We start from the raw sequence: 6,255 nt of genomic DNA, 5'->3' as shown, positions 1-6,255 counted from the left end.
TTACTGAATGCGCCTGAAATGTTGCTCACGGAAGTTCCTAGCAGTGGAAACTGGCCAGCAAGGGATGCCTAAGGAGAGGAATGGTGACTCATCAGACTGTGTGTGTAAGCAAAGGACGAGGGGCTCTCACCAAGTTCTCTGCCTCCAGTGAGACACAGCGTGTGAAGCCAGTGACTAAATGCACACCGCCAGAGAGAAGGCTCAGGCAAGAGGCATCCACAGGTCTTACTCCGCGATTCTTACTGAATTAGGAACTCTGGAAGTGAGAGTCATTCATGATCTCAACAACAATTGGATGCAGATATTACTTTCAGGTTTTTCAGGGGAAGGAACTCACATGTAAAGACATAAGACAAGTAACTTGGCCATGGGAAATGGCCAAGAAATGGTAAACTCAGAACCCGAGACCAGAGCTGATCCAAACCCTGGACACCAGCACACACACTGGAGCGCCTCCCTCCCCAGCCCTCCCCTGCCCTGGGAAAACCTCCGCAGCTCCCAGAATCTGTGCAGGTCTAGGACCTGGACGGGAGGCTTCCCTCGGCCCAGTGCACCCTCCTTGTTTCCTAGAGGCACGGTTTCTTCATCAGGAATCCTCCGTCCCTCAGGTTACTCAGTAAGGAGCTGGGAGGGTGCACGTTGGGCTGAGGGGCAAACACCCACGACACCCAGTGTGGTTGGTGAGAGGCGGGGCCCCTGGGCCTCTGCGTGGCTGCCGAGGACCCAGCTCTGGGACGTGCCAAATGACACCCATGGAGCTTCCTCATGCTGTTTTGCCCTCCTGCACGTGACTGAGACTTCTGCAACTCAAGCTTTGGATGTGCTTTGCATGTGCTGCAAAAATGAGAAACCAGTTCATCAACCTGCGGAAGCCCCGGCTCCTGTTGGTGGTGGGGCAGGTGGCAGAGAGCTCTCAGTAGGAGACTCAGTTATCCTGTGGCTTGCATTCACCTGTCTCTCCAGGAGTCTTCTCTGTGTGGAGGAGGTGGGTGGAGGTCTTCCCTGTGGCAACGATGCTGGGGTGAAGGCCATGCACTGCACACACTAGTCACATGTGTGTGTCAGTTACCCCACATAGCCAGTGCTGTGGCTCACTTGGTTAATCCTCCGCCTGCGGCGCCGCCATCCCATATGGGTGCTGGGTTCTAGTCCCGGTTGCTCCTCTTCCAGTCCAGCTCTCTGCTGTGGCCCAGGAAGGCAGTGGAGGATGGCCCAAGTCCTTGGGCCCTGCACCCACATGGGAGACCAGGAGGAAGCTCCTGGCTCCTGGCTTCGGATTGGGCAGCTCTGGCCATTGCGGCCAGTTGGGGAGTGAACCAGTGGATGGAAGATCTCTCTGCCTCTCTGCCTCTCTTCCTCTCTGTGTGTAACTCTGACTTTCAAATAAATAATGAGGCTAGTGCTGTGGTGCAGTGGGTTAAAGCTGCGGCCTACAACACCGGCAACCCATATTAAAAAAAAAAAAAAAAAAGATGCTCATGTTTCATATCAGAGCATCTGGCTTCAAATCCCAGTTCTGGCTCCTCACTCCAGCTTCCCACCAGTGCAGATCCTGCTATGTAGTGATAATGATTCAAGTAATCAGGCTTCTTGAACTCAAGTAATTAGTGGTAATGACTCAAGTTATTAGACCTGCATTGAATTCTTAGCTCCTGGCTCCAGACTTAGCCCAGCCCTGGCTATTGCATAAAATGACTATGAACCTTTTCAAAAAAGCACTTTGTGAAGATATGCGCTGGTTTCTCCTAGGTATTTATGGATGAGGCGGATTTGCTTGGTGAAACAGTAGAAATTAACATGAAATTTTGCAAAATAATTTTATCATTTTTTAAATTTCCATGAAAAGTACAGGCCACTTGCAACTGCTCTGTATTCCCACACACGGAGTGCTTTCAGTCTCTAAATTTTTGCTCTTGCACTAGATGTGCAGTGATATTTTGGTTTTCACATGCCTGTTGGTGATCTGGAATCTTCAACTGCAAAAAAACATTTTAAGTCTTTCTGCTTATTGCTATACTACAATGTAACCATTTTATTCATGGTTTGTAGGAGTTTTGCTTGTTTTGAGAGGTAGAGAAAGAGACATATAGCCCTCATCCACTAATTCACTACTAAAATGTCCACACTGGCCGGGGCTGAACTGGGCTAAAGCTGGGAGCCAGGAATGCAATCCAGGACTCCAACATGTGTGACAAAAACCCAAATATTCGAGTCAAACTTAGCTGCCTACTAGGCTCTGCATTAACAGGAACCGGGACTGCATTAACTGGAACTGGGACTCAAAGCCAAGTGTCTTGACCAGCATCTTAACTGCTAGGCTAACAGATTACCTTTGAAGGAGTTCTTTATATTTTTGAATGAGTCTATTTGCAGATATATGTATTGCAAGTAGTTACCCCGGGTCTACAGATAGTCCTTTTGCTTTCAAAATAACATCTTACAATAAAAAAATATCTTACAATAAGGTGAAGTGTTTGTTTGTTTTTCAATGAATTACAATTTAATCCATTCTTACTCTAGTATGTGCTATGGTATCCTAAGAAATATTTGCCTGTCCTTTATAAGCTTTCTAATTTTAACTTTCATTCAATGTATGGTGGCAAGTGGTTGCTAATAATAATTTAAAGAAACATTCTTTCACTCTAGCACTTTTTATGGAAAGTCTGGTTTTTTTTCTTGTGAAGAGTATTTGTGTCTTTTTTAAAATTTATTTATTTGAAAGGAAGAACTAGAGGGAGAGAGAGAGAGAGAGAGAAAATCTTTCATTCGTTGATTCACTCCCCAAATGGCTGCAATAGCTGGGGCTGGGTCAAGCCGGAGCCAGAAGCCAGGTGCTTCTTCAGGGTCTCCGATGTGGGTGCAGGAACCCAAGCACTTGGGCCATCTTCTACTGCTTTTCATTGAATGTGATGTTAACTGTGGGCTTCTCATAAGTGGTCTTGATAATGTTGAGGATATTTACTTTTATACCTTCACTTGTTGAGAATTTTTATCATGAAAGGATGTTGAACTTTGTCAAATACTCCTCTGTATGTATTGAGATGTGCATGTAGCTTCAACTCTCAAAATGCATCATGTTACTTGATTTGAGCACTTAATAAAACATGCAGCCCACAGATAAATACTATTTTGGTTATGAAGTATAATCTTGTCTCTCTATTGCTGATATCATTCTGCTACTATTTAATTAGGAATTTTTTGCATTGATGTTGATCAGAGATACTGGCCTGGATTTTTCTTGTGGTGGCTTTTTCTAGCTTTAGTATCAGGGAGATGCCAGCTTTATAAAATAAGTTGTAGAAGTCCTCCCTCAACTTTCATCTTTTGGGGGATTTAGGAAGGATTGCGTTAATTTTTCTTGACTCTTTGGTAGAACTCACCCATGAAACCAGCTGATCCTGAGTATGTCTCCATTGTAGGTCTTTAATTACTACTTTAATATCTTCACTTCTCAATGGTCTGTTCAGGCTTTCTATTTCTTCTTAATTCAATCTTGATAGCTTGCCTATTTCTAGGAATTGATCCATTTCTTCTAGGTTATCAAATTTCTTGGTATAGGATGAGTTTTCCTTACCAAAATGCTTGAGACCAGAACTGTTTTGGAATTTTGCAGATTTTCGAATGTCCTCATATACATAATTAGGTAGTTTGGGGTTGGGACCCAAGCTTAACCAAAAATTCATTTTTACCATTGCCTGAAAGGAATTATAAACAATATTCTTTTAAAAAAAGATTTATTTATTTATTTGGAAGGCAAGGTTGCACAGAGAGAGAAGGAGAGGCAGAGAGAAAGAGAGAGGTCTTCTATCCGCTGGTTCACTCCCCAGTTGGCCGCAGTGGCCGGAGCTGCATTAGTCCAAAGCCAGGAGCCTGGAGATTCTTCCTGGGTGCAGGGGCCCAAGGACTTGGGCCATCTTCTACTGCTTTCCCAGGCCACAGCAGAGAGCTGGATCAGAATGGAACAGCCGGGACTCAAACCAGTGCCCATATGGGATGCTGGTGCTGTGGGCAGTGGTCACCCGCTATGCCAGAGCTCCAGCCCCTATAAACAATATTCTAAATGTCTGTACATGAAACTACATTTGTGCACACTGACCCATCAGAAAGTGAAGATGCTTCTAACTCAGCACCTGTGTTGACCGCTTGTGACTGTGTGGCATCACCATCACTCTTGACTTTGAATTGGTGTCCTACTAAGAAGTAATCATTTTCTTACGGTCATTCACACGTTGTAAAAAATACAACACACCATTCAACAGTAACAATCTCCTGTGTTCAGGGTAATCACACAGCACAGCAGCAGCAGCAGAATATTCACGTCAGTCGCTAAACAACCACAACAGCCACCGTGCAGGCTTGCAGCCCCCACCTCTGACGCTGGGTTTGCATTCGGAGGTTACTGTTCCAGGTGGTTATAATCACCAAAGTGATTGAAAGGCTGGGAAGCGGTTCATCTAGGGATGAGGAGGCACCCTGATCCTTCCTACAGAGCCATCTACCTGTTGCAATGGTATTTATCAAAGCCTCTCTCTGAGTTTAGACACTGACACATTCACTTCCTTTCTGAACACCTGCTGTCTGTCCTTCAGCAAGCCCATCACACCTTCTCACCTTGTCCTCAGCAGGCACTTCACTGCAGCGTTGGCAAGGTCATCTTCATCATTACTGTTACTTCAATCACCTCGACTCCCAACTACATCAGTGATTTTGTCATCAGTCACGAGTAAACAACAAGAGCTTCATCATCTATGGTAAAACATCAATACCCGCTTCTTCCAGCTCTTTGATGGATCATGAAGGTATTTTTTTTTCACATATAAAGATGTAGGACATCACTTTTTTCTTGCTGGATGTATAGGATCTTTCGAATTCACCACCTTATTCCTTATCATCACTGAACATACTCACAGGCCAGAGGTTGTGCCATTCATACCCAGTTATGTGCTTCAAGTGTTGACAACAGTAAAAAGTATATGGAATATCCTTCATGCTAAACCACTTTTGAGATTTTCCCACACCTGTGTTTCTGCTACTGCTGCGTGCATGCTGTTCTAAAGGTGTTTTTATAACTATTCTTCATTGATCTGAGGATAACCTTGTCACATGGCTTAATTAATGAGTCACATAGGTGCTGGCATAAGCATCATTTTTAATGAGAATTTCAGCTGGAAGATGAGCCAAATAGTTGTCAACAATAACAAGATCTTGCAGTCATCATCTATCCCACTTTTCCTGCAGTGAGCATGAGCATTTCTGACTGTGAGATTTTGCATGAGAGATGTACAACTTGTACATAGTTGTTCTTAACACTCCCTTATGGGGGGCTGGTGCTGTGGCACAAGGTTTTTTTATATTTTTATTTATTTATTTGAAAGGAAGAGTTACAGAGAGGCAGAGAGAGAGAGAGATCTTCCATCCGGTGGTTCGCACCCCAGTTGGCCACAATGGCTGGAACTGGATCCAGAGCCAGGAGCCAGGAGCTTTTACTGGGTCTCCCACGTGGGTGCAGGGCCCAAGCACTTGGGCCATCTTCTACTGCTTTCCCAGGCCATAGAAGAGAGCTGGATCGGAAGTGGAGCAGCCAGGACTCAAGCCAGCATCCTTATGGGATTCCTGCACTGCAGGCAGTGGCTTTGCCTACTACACCACACCGCTGGCCCCAAGGCGTAGTAGGTTAAGCCTCCAACTGCAGTGCCAGCATCACATATGGGCGCCAGTTCAACTCCCAGCTGCTCCAATTCTGATCCAGCTCCCTGCTAGTGGCATGGGCAAAGCAATGGAGGCTAGCCCAAGTTCCTGAGCCCCTGCTACTCTAGTGGGAACCTGGATGAAGCTCCAGGCTTCACCTTTGCCCAGCCCTGGCCATTGCAGACATCTGGGGAGTGGACCAGCAAATAGAAAAATCTCCATCTCATCTCTCTCTCTCTCTCTCTCTCTCCATCTCTGACTTTCAAATAAGTAAATAAATCCTTAAGAAAAAAATTTAGGTTTTCTTTTTATCCACTCTAGCTATCTCTGCCTTTTAACTGGGGTGTATTTAATACGATTGTTGGGATGGCTAGGTTTCAGTCTTTCAGCTTGCTTTTAGTTATTAAGTTTTTTCCTCCTGAATCAATATTTGAATTGTCCATTGATTGCTGATGATGTTATCTAAGCCAAACGAGCCCTGGCAGCACAGGAATTGAAGGAAGGAGAATTGCTAGGATGCTTCAATAACCATGGGCAAGAGGCATTCACATTTCACTACTAGTCCTT

The sequence above is a fragment of the Oryctolagus cuniculus genome, chromosome 7 (genome assembly GCF_964237555.1).
Source record: "Oryctolagus cuniculus chromosome 7, mOryCun1.1, whole genome shotgun sequence".
Taxonomy (NCBI): domain Eukaryota; kingdom Metazoa; phylum Chordata; class Mammalia; order Lagomorpha; family Leporidae; genus Oryctolagus; species Oryctolagus cuniculus.
Note: the sequence above shows the minus strand (reverse complement) of the source record.